Source organism: Oncorhynchus mykiss, chromosome 24 (assembly GCF_057628025.1).
Source record: "Oncorhynchus mykiss isolate SJ-2025 chromosome 24, ASM5762802v1, whole genome shotgun sequence".
NCBI classification, from domain to species: domain Eukaryota; kingdom Metazoa; phylum Chordata; class Actinopteri; order Salmoniformes; family Salmonidae; genus Oncorhynchus; species Oncorhynchus mykiss.
This window is the reverse complement of record NC_143045.1, coordinates 15,057,859-15,072,387: the sequence shown is the minus strand read 5'-3', so window position 1 is coordinate 15,072,387 and position 14,529 is coordinate 15,057,859. Positions and strand designations below refer to the sequence as shown.

Genomic DNA, 14,529 nt, shown 5'->3' with positions numbered 1-14,529 from the left:
AGAGCTGGTGAATGGAATGAGCAGCAATACCGTGGGAATCCGTGACATGAACAGGGTTCCATTAGGGGCACATCACTGGTCTGTCTGTATCTGTGACGTTTCTGGGTCATAATGCTGCTTAGTACAGGACACTTTCTAATGCCCCTGCCCCCTGTACCGCTACATACCTGTCTGGATTAGTAGCCTTTAACCGGCATTACAGATCAAATACCAGGTCTGTGTCCCAAATGGCACCCTATTCCCTATAGAGTGCACTACTTTTGAACAAGGCCCATAGGGCTCTGTTCAAAAGTAGTGCATTATATAGGAAATATGGGAACCATTTGGACAGATCCCAGGCTAAACACAAAACCAGCCTCAGAACCAACACTGCATCCCCTCATAAATGTTCATTGAGCAACGCTCTGGAACTAATCACAATGGAACACCAAGGTCCCTGTTTGGGCTTCATGCTGCTGGTTATTTCTCAGTACTCAGAAGAAAAACAATCCAATATTTTGCTGAGAAAAGCAGTTTATTTTCTCGCACCAAAAGTGTAGTTGATGTTTTTTGCCCGAGGCAGATTGAAACCTTTAGCCACATTTACAGGATGTACTTAGTTGGGCTGTGATCTTTCAATTCCCATTAAAAGGCATATTGAGGTGTCTGATGAGGACAGGGTTGAGCACACGTTACAGCCCAGGAGACTTCAGCCCAGACAACTTCCTGTTGTCTTGTGGAGTTTGAGCTTCATAGAATTAAGTTAACATTTACCTGATGATATGGACATTTAGAACGTGTCTGAGGAATGGACAGATGTATTTCATCTTGTGTCAACTCTTCACCCAGAAAGTAGACAACTCTGGAGGTTCTGATGACACTGCCAGAAAATAATGGTTACAACATGTAACATGCCAAAGGTATGTCACATATTAACATCCCCCTTCTTCCAGTGGCTGGGCCTGACTGTGAGTGTGATTGCATCTCAAATGTCACCCTTTTCCCTATATAGTGTACTTCTTTTGACCAGGGTTCTCGTCAAGAAGTAGTCCACTATATCAGGAATAGGGTGTCATTTAGGACATAACCTGAGAGAGATAGGAGGGTCTGATGTGAAGAAACAGACCTCACATCTCTGGATGAAAACAGATGTTTTGTCAGTATGCATGTCTCTTTCATGATGTTACTTTCCTAAAGATGAATTATTTTCCAAAGACCAAAAGCTGGCTGACATATAAAATGTTAAAAAAAATACTGCATCTACTGTTACATCAGTCCTGTGGTGGGTCGTCTGTAGATATATAGATCATTTATAGATGTGTGGTTGTATCAGATCTAGAGGGAATAGCTTCGTATCAATCAGGAAAGTTGCAGTTGATTTACCACTAACAGTAACATCAGCTCTCTGTTCAGCTCAGCTCAATGGTGATGGCTTCTGGGAGACTTCCCTCCTCCTTCTTCTCCTTCTGCTCAGATCAGATGTTTCTCTTTGTTTTTCACGGGAGGCATCTAAAATTCATGTTGTCCCAGTTTCTCTGGTTGAGTTTCTCTGGGTTAAAGCCATGTTGCCACACTGCTGCTGTTGCACTCTGGGACAGAGACATCTCTCTCTCTCACCATGTCTTGGTTGGGGAAATGTGAGTCTTAAGAAATATTGTTCATTTTCAGAACCCATCTCGACTCACATTGGGACTCACTCTGAACAACAAACCCAGACCCAGCAGGCCCTCTGAGTGTGTTTGATTGTTTTTAAACTCCAGCAGTTGGTTGAAGTTGAAACACTTCAGTGGAGCCCTCAGGCCGCTGGTTTGGGCCTGTTCACAACACACATCAACCCTGTACAATCTACTGACTAGGAATAAAGGAACGGCTATAGCAACCAGAAGTATAGCCTTTTAATTAGGAACCACAGTCTGTCTGTGCTGTCTAGGGACAATCAATACCAGTGGAAATACATAATAGATGAGCAGAGGAACTGCTCATCTGCCTCCTTGGCCTCCACTATCATCAGGCTGCTCGTCTGTCCCAGCGCAGTCTCTTGTTTGTCCCAGGCAGAAGGGATCAATCCTGGGTTGATGCAGCCGGTGTGACGGGGCAGAAGTAACATAGACCAGCCTGGTGGTGAGACAGAGCAGAGCAGTAAGACTGCGTCCCAAATGGCACCCTATTCCCTCCATAGTAGAACTGCCTGGAGTCTTTGTTTACATATGTTTACATTTTGTTTACATTATTTACACTGTCTGTTTACATGAACATTTATTCCATAATCATTAGAAAAGGGTGAATTTCCTTTTCAACTATGATCACATTGTTTAGCATTTTCTTGTGTAAAAAAACATCTACCAAAGCCTGTTAAGTTTAGACCTCTTCCTCTGTAGCGATCTGCCTTTTCATTCCAACTGCTCTCTATATTGATGTCATTTGTAGTCCCTTTACATACCATGCTCCAGGTTTTGTCTCAGTTATAGTGAGAAGTCTATACTTACACTGTCGGAGCTAGGAACACAAGCATTTTCACTTCACCCGCAGTAACATCTGCTAAATACTGTATGTGTATGTGACCAATACAATGTTATTTTATTGACTGTTTTGCTCCTCTTTGCTACTGTGGGAGTCAGTGCATGCGTCCCAAATTTCACCCTATTCCTTACATAGTGCACAACTTTTGACCAGGGCCCTGGTCAAAAGTAGTGCTGTATATATGGAATAGGGTGCCATTTGAGACAAAACCAGTATGGTAGAGATGGCAGGCAGTAGCTTTGGCCTCTCTGTGTTGTCTCTGTGTTGTCTCTCTGTGTTGTCTCTCTGTGTTGTGTTGTCTCTCTGTGTTGTCTCTCTGTGTTGTTGTGTCTGGGATGAAGTATCTGTGTCACTGGAAACAAACCACTAATGCCCAGAGGAGCTGTTAAAGAGATGGGCCACAAGCCACCGCAAAGGCCATGGATCTCTCTCTCTCCCTCTCTCCCTCTCTCTCCCCCTCCCTCCCTCCCTCCCTCCCTCCCTCCCTCCCTCCCTCCCTCTCTCCCTCCCTCCAATTTCAATTTCAATTTAAGGGCTTTATTGGCATGGGTAAAATATGTTAACATTGCCAAAGCAAGTGAAGTAGATAATAATCTCTCTGTAGGTGATGGCTTTGTTATGGAAGGTTTGGGAATCGTTTCCTTTTAGGTGGTTGCAGAATTTAACGGCTCTTTTCTGGATTTTGATAATTAGTGGGTATCGGCCTAATTCTGCTCTGCATGCATTATTTGGTGTTTTACGTTGTACATGGAGGATATTCTCTCTCTCTCTCTCTCTCTCTCTCCAATTCAATTTCAATTTAAGGGCTTTATGGGCATGGGAAACATATTTTAACATTGCCAAAGCAAGTGAAGTAGATAATAATCTCTCTGTAGGTGATGGCTTTGTTATGGAAGGTTTGGGAATCGCTTCCTTTTAGGTGGTTGTAGAATTTAACGGCTCTTTTCTGGATTTTGATAATTAGCGGGTATCGGCCTAATTCTGCTCTGCATGCATTATTTGGTGTTTTATGTTGTACACTGAGGATATTTTCTCTGTCTCTCTCTCGTTCATGCGTGGTAACCCTGAAGAATTCCTGATGGGGGATTTTGGCCAGCTGCTTACATTAGCATGATCCTGATGGAACATTATGTGGGCATTGCCTCACAACATTAGCATAAGAGGGCTGTAGTCCATGCCTCCCTGCTCTGGGTAATGGGGAACAGGAGCAAAGCTGGTAGGAAGAGGAGAGCAGGACAGGAGATAGGGGTACAGTTGGCTGGAGGAGGAGAGAAAATGAGGAGGAGGAGGAGGAGGAGAGGGGGATACGGGGCTCTGGAGGATGAGATGGGGGCACAGCTGGCTGCTGTCTTGCAGCGGGAAGAGTGGAGAGGAGGAGAAGACAGGAGGAAAGGTGGGGGTGAGGATATGGCTGCCGCATGCCGTCTTCCAGAATGAGAGGAAGAGGAAAGGAGAGGTGGGGAGGAGGGAGATAAGCTGCACCATGTCTATAAGGGAATAGGGTGCCAGTTGGGACGCAGCCAAAGTGTTTTTGCCAGTACATTTTTGTAATGCTTCTTTGTAGACATTTTATTTAAAAAACTCCAACTCCCCACCACAGTGACGAAAACAAACTTTTACATTAGCCAATAATTTCAACACTTGGGTTATAACTTGGTAATCTGCTGGGATAGAGTAACAGAGTGTCTAAGTAATACAACCCACTGGGGACAGATGTCATTTCAATATCTAGTTTTGATTTAAATGTGGTTGAGTTGTCAACTAACGTGAATTGAACGTGAAATCAACAAAACATTTCACCATGTTATTGGGTGAAATTTGGGAGAAAACAAAAAATACAAAAACATTCCCTTATGTTGATTAATTTTTGCAAATCCAATCATTTTTCCACGCTGATTCTAATTCATCACATAGATTTTAAAAAATTATGACATGGAAACAACATTGATTCAACCATTTTTTGCTCAGTGGGAAGGATCAGTCACTCTGAAGAATCAGTATTTGAGAAGTAGGTAGGAGAGAGGTTAAATGTTAGCTTCTATTCAGAGCCAGGGCTGTGTTCCAAATGGCACTCTATTCCCTATATAGTACACAACTTTTAACCCATTCAAAACAGTGCTCAATATAGGAAATGTGGGTGCTATTTGGGATGCAAGCAGTGATTTCAGAAAGATCTTGAATGTCAGGCAGAGAGGATTCTGACGTTTAGATTGTCTTTCTGTTAACAGAGCCTATTGTGTAATATCAACTGATGTTCAACTGCATAACAAATAGACTTGAATGATCCAACACACTTGACATTTTAGTAATTTAGCAGAGCGACTTACAGTTAGTGCATTCATCTTAGATAGATGGGTGGGACAACCACATTATTTAAAAAATAAAAATTGTGGGGGGGGGGGGGGGGGGGGGGGGGGTCGAGGTGAGGAGGAGGATCATTTTACCTTTTCAACACCTTTCTCAAATCAAATTGTATTGGTCACATACACATGGTTAGCAGCTGTTAATGCGAGTGTAGCAAAATGCTTGTGCTTCTAGTTCTGACAGTGCAGTAATCTCTAATAAGTAATCTAACAAATTCACAACGACTACCTTATACACACAATGTAAGGTGATGGAATAAGAATATGTACATATAAATATATGGATGCGCGATGGCCGAACGGCATAGGCAAGATGCAATAGATGGTATAAAATACAGTATATACATATGAGATGAGTAATTTAAGATGTGTAAACATTATTAAAGTAGCATTATTAAAGTGACTAGTGATCCATTTATTAAAGTGGCCAATGATTTCAAGTGACAAGTGATACCTTTATTGAATCCGTTTATCAAAGTAGCTAGTGATTTGAGTCTGTATGTTGACAGCAGCCTCTATGTGTTAGTGATGGCTGTTTAACAGTCTGATGGCCTTGAGATAGAAGCTGTTTTTCAGTCTCTCGGTCCCATCTTTGATGCACCTTTACTGACCTCGAGGCAAAGGCAAGAATCTCTGGATTAACTTTCTAATGTTAGCTAAATGTAGTAATTCATACATTTTATTACATTGCTTTAGATGAGAAATTCTGTCAACTCTCTTGTGCAAGTTTATCAAAAGTCACGCCAGGTCAAGTCTAGACAAAACACAGCCCTTATTTGAAGTCTTTCTAAAATCCCCTATGGGAAAAATGAATGGTAGAAAAACGATTGGAACCAAGTGCCTGTTTGACTGCTAGGTTTTATAAGGATAATGACACCTTCACTGTGGGGCTCTATAGCTTCGAAAATAAATGAATGTCTCTGGATGACAACATAATTATGTTTTCCTAAAGAACTTAAATCTGCTTTGTGTTTCGTTTCCACACAGTAACACTTTACCATCACTCTTTGAATTAAGGACTTGTCCCTAGTTTTTGCTATGTCCCCTTGTATGTTTTTCTGAATGCTGTAACTTGTTCTAAATGTTATTTACTTGAATAGACGGTCTTTCTGTCTGTCCGTCCGTCTGTAGTTCTGGCGTGTCTGTTTAGACACTTCTGTGTCCGTCTGTAGTTCTGGCGTGTCTGTTTAGACACTTCTGTGTCCGTCTGTAGTTCTGGCGTGTCTGTTTAGACACTTCTGTGTCCGTCTGTAGTTCTGGCGTGTCTGTTTAGACACTTCTGTGTCCGTCTGTAGTTCTGGCGTGTCTGTTTAGACACTTCTGTGTCCGTCTATAGTTCTGGCGTGTCTGTTTAGACACTTCTGTGTCCGTCTGTAGTTCTGGCGTGTCTGTTTAGACACTTCTGTGTCCGTCTGTAGTTCTGGCGTGTCTGTTTAGACACTTCTGTGTCCGTCTGTAGTTCTGGCGTGTCTGTTTAGACACTTCTGTGTCCGTCTATAGTTCTGGCGTGTCTGTTTAGACACTTCTGTGTTCGTCTATAGTTCTGGCGTGTCTGTTTAGACACTTCTGTGTCCGTCTGTAGTTCTGGCGTGTCTGTTTAGACACTTCTGTGTTATGACACTGATTCCAGTGTCTTTTAATTCCAGCTTGCCTCTAACTAAGATATGTGGCTCATACATATATTCACGAGAGAGTAATGGACAACTGTACATGTTCCATTCCCATGGTTTAATTAAGGAAATGTAAGATGGCAGCTTGGCAGCCCTGTGGTTATTTATCCTCTTATTGCCTATTGTTCTGTTTTGAGCTGCAAGGCACAAGGTGCGTCCCCAATGGCACTCTATTCCCTATACACACTACTTTTGACCAGGACCCATAGGGAATAGGGTGCCATTTGGGACATATACTCAACTAGCATAGAGAGAAATAATAAGGATTTATACTGTTGTTGCATACAAGAGAGAAACAAGGCTACAGATGTAGGATCTTAATCTGGTCACTCTTTTGTTGCTGAGAATTTTCCTGGAAAATACAAACATGTAGTGTATTTGAGTTTTTAAAGGCTTAGAAAATGTGGAATTTCCACTATGAATTGATTTGCCCTAACAAAAAATGGATCAACCCCTACAAAAATGTTAATTCATTATAATCCACATAATAATTCACATGTCCTGTTGCTGTAGCAAACTGGCTCAAATTAAGATCCTACATCTGTATGTGACTCTATAATATTTATAATTCTGAATGCTGCAGACTTCTTATAGCATAGTGGCTGTAACAGTGCCATAGCCCTTCAGTGTTAGGAGCATGTTTCATTCTCTGCCAGTTGGGACTGAGATGAGAAAACGGATTTTGCACCAACGTTTTCTCTCATCTTGACAATCCGTTTTGCATGTGGAAATGTTCATGTCTCATTGTTTTGGTTGTTGTTGTTGCAACGCTGAAATGAACATTGCACATTTCCAGTCTTCTGACAGAAAATCCCTCAATCTTTGGAGAGGCGTGAATATGTTTGATGATAGTGTCCTACTTCAGGGCTCAGTGAAGAAGGTCTGCACTCTGCATTATCTCTGCGCTCTTAGAAGCAAGGGTTCCGAAAGTTTTTTTGGGCTGCCCCCATAGGAGAACCCTTTTTGGTTCCAGGTATAAAAAAAAACATTTTGGTTTCAGGTGGAACCATTTTGGGTTCCAACCCTCTGTGGAAAGGGGATGAGAGAGAGAGACCGTGCTGAACCTTTAATGCAGTTTTTCCCAACTCCAGTCCTCCAGTACCCCCAACAGCACACATTTTTCTTGTGGCCCCAGACAAGCACACCTGATTCAACTCTCTGGCTGTCCCCATTCGAGAACCCTTTGAAGAACCCTTGTTGGTTCCAAGTAGAACTGTTTTTGGTTCCAAGTAGAATCCTTTCCACAGAGGGTTCTACATGGAACCCAAAATGGTTCCACCTGAAACCAAAATTTTTTTGTTTACCTGGAACCAAAAAGGGTTCTCCTAAAGGTTCTAGATAGCACCTTTTTTTCTAAGAGTGTGGGTCTCATTGTACTGAAGAAGCGTAGTAAAGAAATGGTGGATGTGTGTGTGTGTGTGTGTGTGTGTGTGTGTGTGTGTGTGTGTGTGTGTGTGTGTGTGTGTGTGTGTGTGTGTGTGTGTGTGTGTGTGTGTGTGTGTGTGTGTGTGTGTGTGTGTGTGTGTGTGTGTGTGGTGTGTGCTAGGGTTTTGTGGTAGTGGCAACTGCAGTGCTGCAGGTGAATAACTCAACCCAGGTTGTGTTTCTCCCACTGCTCCCCAGAGAGCTGTGTTTCTGGTGGCAGGAAGCCAGCTGGCCTGATGCTCTCTGTGCATCCCAAATGGCACCCTATTCCCTAATTAGTGCACAACTTTTTACCATAGCATAATGGGCCCTGGTCAAAAGCAGTGCACTATATAAGTAACAGGGTGTCATTTGGGATGCGCAATCTGATGGTCTGACCTCTGTTGATCTTGGAGTAACAGCACGTCTTACAGACTGGAGATTGGGTAGAGTAGCAACAGAGAACAGGCAGTAAATATGCCTGGAAAGAAGTCTTCTTTAGGTTAATTAAAGCAGTGTTTCCCAACTACAGTCTTGGAGACAAACTCACCTGTTTCAACTCATTGAGGCCTTGATAATTAGTTGGCAAGTTGAATCAGGTGTGCTTGTCTGGGGCCACAAGAAAAATGTGTGCTGTTGGGGGTAATGGAGGACTGGAGTTGGGAAAAACTGCATTAAAGGTTCAGTTCAGCATGGTCTCTCTCTCTCATCCCCAGAGCACCAGAGTTGGACCAGACCATATTAGGATGGTTCAGAGGCTTCTCTGCAGAAACATCAAACTGCATTGACACATCCCTGGCTTGCTCTGAGGCATTTCCGTCACACACTGAGTGGCTCTCCTAGCCACACATACCTGCTGTCAGCTTGATGTTACCAATGACAATAGGAAGTATGTCTCATCAGGAAACGTCTTGTCATATTGTAAACAGTGGACATTGTTAGCATCTCCAGTCAACAGAGGGTGCACACCAAATGGCACTCTATTCCCTATATAGTGCACTACTTTTGACTATATGAAGAATATGGATGCAGTCACTGATGTCACAGGAGAGGTTCATGCTATCTGCTGTATGTCTGTCTGTTCTGGAAGTCTGACACATCCCTCACTTGGGTGTGTTAAACTATGAACACTGAAATTGGTCAGCTACTGTCTTTCTGTTCAGCTACTGTCTTTCTGTCCCTGGCCTCACACTCCTGTTCTCACAGAGAGTAGAAGAACAACGAAAGAAGAAACCATATCCCTACAAGGCTAGAGTACAGACCTGATGACAGTTGAAATCATGTACCCCTTCCTATTAACATCCCACATTCCACCAGCCCAGAGTGTCCTCTCCTGACTGATTCCCAGCTGAGTAATGTTCTGTTCAGCCCTGGCTCCAACCACCTGCAGGACTCTGATGTGTGCCTGAACTGCCAATGAGAATATCTGTAGTGACAGTTGGAAGTGTTTGAGTCTGGCCAGCTTGGCCCTGCCTGCTGAGGGAAGGAGCTGCATTCTGAAACCAGCTGAGGAACTGATCTGGGACCTGAGTTTAACTGTCTGTCTGTCTGGCTTCACAATGAGTCTATTCTGTTATCGTTGTTTGTGTCCCTAATGGCATCCTATTCCCTATATAGTGGACTACTTATGACCAAAGCCCTATGGACTGATCTACTGCATTTGCAGTGAATACAACCCATTTAAACAAACAACTTATGATATAAAGGCTTTATAGAGCATTCATAAACACTAGAAAGATGCCTCACAAAGCAGCCAAAGCAGCATTAGCCTGAAAATGTGGCTAGCTATCTGCATCTCAAAGGATGCATGCGTGTGTTTCCCTTGGCTGTTCAGCCCAGTATCCACAAAGCATCCCAGAGTAGCAGCGCTGATCTAGCATCACTTTTGACTTATGGATCTTGATGAAAAAGATAGTATGGACAGATCCTAGAACAGCACTCCTACTCTGAGACCCTTTGTGGATATGGGCCCAGATCTTTCTTCAGAGGCTTAGTCTTAAGCCTGCTGCTGTTGAGTTATCACAGAGAACAGTCTCTGCCTGGTTCTGGTTCTATTGGGCCAGATGTTCCCTGGATGTTCCCATCCAGGCATCTTTGTCTCACTGCCTTGTGTTCTATTGTCACAGTGTCTCTGTTGGCTGTCCTTTTATATATATTTATATATATATATATATATATATATATATATATATATATATATATATATATATATATATAATATATATATATATATATACACACACACACAAACACTGTGCTGTCCATTCTGTCTCCTCTCATCTCTCTGAGGGGATCAGCAGGCTCTGAGAGGAGGCGTGTGTGTGTGTGTGCGTGCACACGCAGAACTCCTAACTGGCTGAAGCCATGTTGTGTGTCCTGCCTCCAGGAGAAAGAGAGGGGGGGAGAAAGTTTAAACAACAAAGCTTCAGTGTTTCTATTATTCAGATCTGGTGGAAGAATTGCATGTGCATTGATGTTATTTTATTCTGAGTGAATCAAAACAAGAAACACATTAATATCGTTCTATTAACAAATTCTAGTAGCTCGTAGCTCATGCAAAATGTAAAAGGTTGAGAGTGTGTCTTATAAAATGTACACTGAGTATACAAGAACATTCAGAACACCTTCCTATTATTGAGCCCTCGGAACAGGCTCAAATGTATTATTATTATGTTTTTAATTTTACCCCTTTGTCTCCCCAATTTCGTGGTATCCAATTGTTGTAGTAGCTACTATGTTGTCTCATTGCTACAACTCCCGTACGGGCTCGGGAGAGACGAAGGCTGAATGTCATGCGTCCTCCGATACACAACCCAACCAGCCGTACTGCTTCTTAACACAGCACGCATCCAACCCGGAAGCCAGCCCACCAATGTGTCGGAGGCTACACCGTGCCCCTGGCAACCTTGGCTAGCGCGCACTGCGCCCGGCCCGCCACAGGAGTCGCTGGTGCGCGATGAGACAAGGAGATCCCTACCGACCAATCCCTCCCTAACCCGGACGACGCTAGGCCAATTGTGCGTCGCCCCACGGACCTCCCAGTCGCGGCCGGTTACGACAGAGCCTGGGCGCGAACCCAGGGACTCTGATGGCACAGCTGGCGCTGCAGTACAGCGCCCTTAACCACTGCGCCACCCGGGAGGCGGAACAGGCTCAATTTGTCGGGCATAGACTCTACAAAGTGTTCCAATGATTTCCACAGTTGTGTCAAGTTGGCTAGTTGTCCTTTGGATGGTGGACCATTATTGGTTCACATTGGAAACTGTTGAGCGTGAAAAACCCAGCAGTGTAGCAGTTCTTGACACAAACCAGTGCGCCTGGCACCTACTACCAATGCGCTATAAACTGCCCACCTCGCAGTAGCCCGAGACCACTGCACAGCTCCCTGGGACTGACAGAGAGAGATGCACAAGATTGAATTTCACTCAACTTTCTAGAGCAGTAGTCACCAACCGGTCGATCACGATCTCCAGGGCATTCCTAGTCAATCGCCAAACATTTCTGTAAAAACCCAATGGTAAAGCCTTGTGTTCCTAATTATTTTTATTCCTCTTGTGCTGTTGGTGGTAGGTGTACCCGATTCAGCTGCCTTGTGCTGTTGGTGGTAGGTGTACCCGATTCAGCTGCCTTGTGCGGCGGGTAGGCAACTGTGGCCATTTTGAACCATTTCATGTGTCTGAAGGTAAATACTCTACATTCCCGGCGCGCCCAATCTGATGGCTCAGATGTGTCTGCAGTAATGTAGCAGGCATAAAAGAAAGCTACAGCAAAGTTGATACTATGAGATTTCACTACGTTTAAAACAATGACTAGAGAGAGACTGTCAAAGAATAGAGGAAATAGATGTTTTTTTATGAGTGAGTTCATGTTTAAGTTCTTACTCAGCACTGTCAACACTTTTAGAAACCATAAAATGTGTGTTACAACAAGCACTGCAGATATAATGAATGAGTAGGAAAGTGTATCTATAGACTTGCGTTGTTATTATTAGCGTCTTGGGTATTTTTTAATATCGAGGAATATTTCACTTTCTCTGTTCAAAGGAGTAACAGCATGAATTTGGCATGAGGCAGAAATAATGCAGTGCGGCTCGAGTTTTTGCCATCAGCTGGAAGACGGTAACTCTTTTTGGTCAGTGTCAGTGGAGGACAGGGAGAGAGGAAGGGATGTTGAGACCCTCAGTCTGCTGCTCTCTCCCTCTGCTGAGACTGACCATCAGATGCAGGCACCATCAGCACAGTAAAAAACATTATTTAAATGTATGTTCACTCAGCTGTGCCTCACAAGTAATACAATAACGGATCTATTACCGGTGTGATCATATAGCCTACCTCAAATTTGGAAATATAAATGGTCAGAACAACAATGCATTGGCAGGGCAATTCAAGCAAAGCCAGTATGTGGTGATAATGCATTGGGCCTACTGTATAGCTTACTGCACAAACCTCCTTGCTACAGTACTGTTTTGAATTGGTAATGTTGGATAGGCTTATGTTTTTTTTAGTCATGTTAAAAAAAACATCTGAACGGTAGACCTTGGCTTGCATTTTGTTCTAGAAAGTGATCTTGACGCAGAAAAGGTTGGTGACCACTGTTCTAGAGTTTTCCCTGTTAACACTATCAACTTTTCCCTTCACTGTGGTAATTGTGATCTAATCAACGCAGTATTTTCTTGCATCAATCACTAAAATGTTTTTTTCAAGTCTAATGGAATGTAGGCTGAACACCACGCATTGGCTGCTACTGTAGGCTGAGTGATAGAACAGCTATTTCCATGTTAAAATGTTATGAGACACATTTTCTCCATTGTTTGTTATGGAAGGCCACTCTTGTGGTAGACCTACATTATGATCAAATAGCCACAGTAGCCTACTTGGCCACTTAACTGTAACTTAAAGCGCGTACAGCCTCAGTGTTCACAGTAAACACATGCTGAAAAATGCACAGAATTTTCACAACGTTCAAGTTTGCGCTCCGCAGACCTGACATTTTGCTCAGTGCCTGAAAATGTTTGACGGAAACATTGATTAATACCATCCCCCGTCTTACCCATTCACCCTCTGAATGGCGTACACACACAATCCATGTCTCAATTGTCTCAAGGCTTAAAAATCCTTCTTTAACCTTTCTCCTCCTCTTCATCTACACTGATTGAAGTGGATTTAACAAGTGACATCAATAAGGGATCATAGCTTCACTTGGATTCACCTGGTCAGTCTATATCATGGAAAGATCATTCTTAATGTTTTGTACACTCAGTGTATATTGTGTTTATAATGCTATGACCTTAAATAATAAATAATTCTGTTTTTTTTTCTTCATTTAATTGAATCCACTAGTGTAGGGGCTGCAGTGACTATTATACTGATTATAATTATTCATTCTATAGCTAGAGGTCTCCTGATCTCTCCAGGAGTGATACTGTAAGTATAATTTGTTAGAACTCAAATATATGTTGTTCTCTAGCGCTGTCTTTTTGCTAGCCGGGGCCATCTACTTTAAGTGCTGCCTGTCTTCCCAGTAGCCTACTTGGTGCGTGAACTGGTGACTGATATCAACTTGCAGATGATTGTTGACACATCAACTAGGATTAAGGGGCAGGGCAACATGTGAATGTTGTTGTCTTCATAATCAGTGGCTGTATTGGAGGGGGAGTGGTCACTCCTCTCCCCGGCAATCAACAATTAGTTCCCGGGAGGTGTGCTCTTTACCTCTGAAAGGAAATTAGCAATTAGTGTTAGTACTTTAGTCTCCCCGGATTTCTCAGCGATAGTCTCGACGCAAAACAGAGACTGTTGCCGAAACAAAAACAGTTCTGCCAAGTTGTTCTGTGAAGTTCTTCGAGGAAGGAAAGAGAAGAAGGCTCCACACCACTCTCTCATTTGAGTGTCTTACATAGTTATTGTCAGATCTCAATTTGCTCTTTCGTAGCTTTGGCAACTATGTGTGTGTTTCTATACCTGTTTGCACCTCTCCCTGACCCTCCCCACCCCTTGGCTAAAACCCTTGGTACACACAACCCATGTGGAATTCCTAGTCTCTGGCAGCGTTTGGAACTGCCAATCTGTGGTCAAGAACGCAGAGTTCATCTCAGCCTCAGAGACATGGATCCCCGTAGAGAACACTGCTAATCCAGCTGCTCTCTCTTAATCTGACTACGTTTCTCTCATAGTCCGAGAGCATCTGGTCGTCGCAGTGGTGGCACAGGGCTAGTCATTTCTCCTAAGTGGAGATATTCTCTTTTCTCCTTCACTTACCTGTCCATCTCCTCATTTGAATTCCATGCTATCATTGTCACTTGTCCACTTAAGCTTAACAATGTTGTCATATATCGCCCATCAGATCCTCTTAGAGTTCCTCAATGAGCTTGACACCTGAAGGACAAGTGGATAAACAGTGACAGCATGGAATTTCTCTCCACTTTTCTTTTGACCTTTCCCTTTCCCAGTTCCCTCCCACTCACAAGGCAGGCTTGACTTCATCTTTACTAGAGGCTGTTCATTTACTAATCTCACTGCAACCCCCCCCCCCATCCATGTCTCTGATCACTATTTTGTTTCCTTTTCTCTCTAATTCTCTTCCAGTCCTACCCG

General features: G+C 43.2%; 1 protein-coding gene across 3 annotated transcripts in view; it reads left to right on the top strand.

Moving 5' to 3' along the window:
* Positions 1-14,529, top strand: part of LOC110503343 (neurobeachin) — a 329,781-nt gene that overhangs the window by 10,608 nt on the left and 304,644 nt on the right. The window lies entirely within an intron of this gene.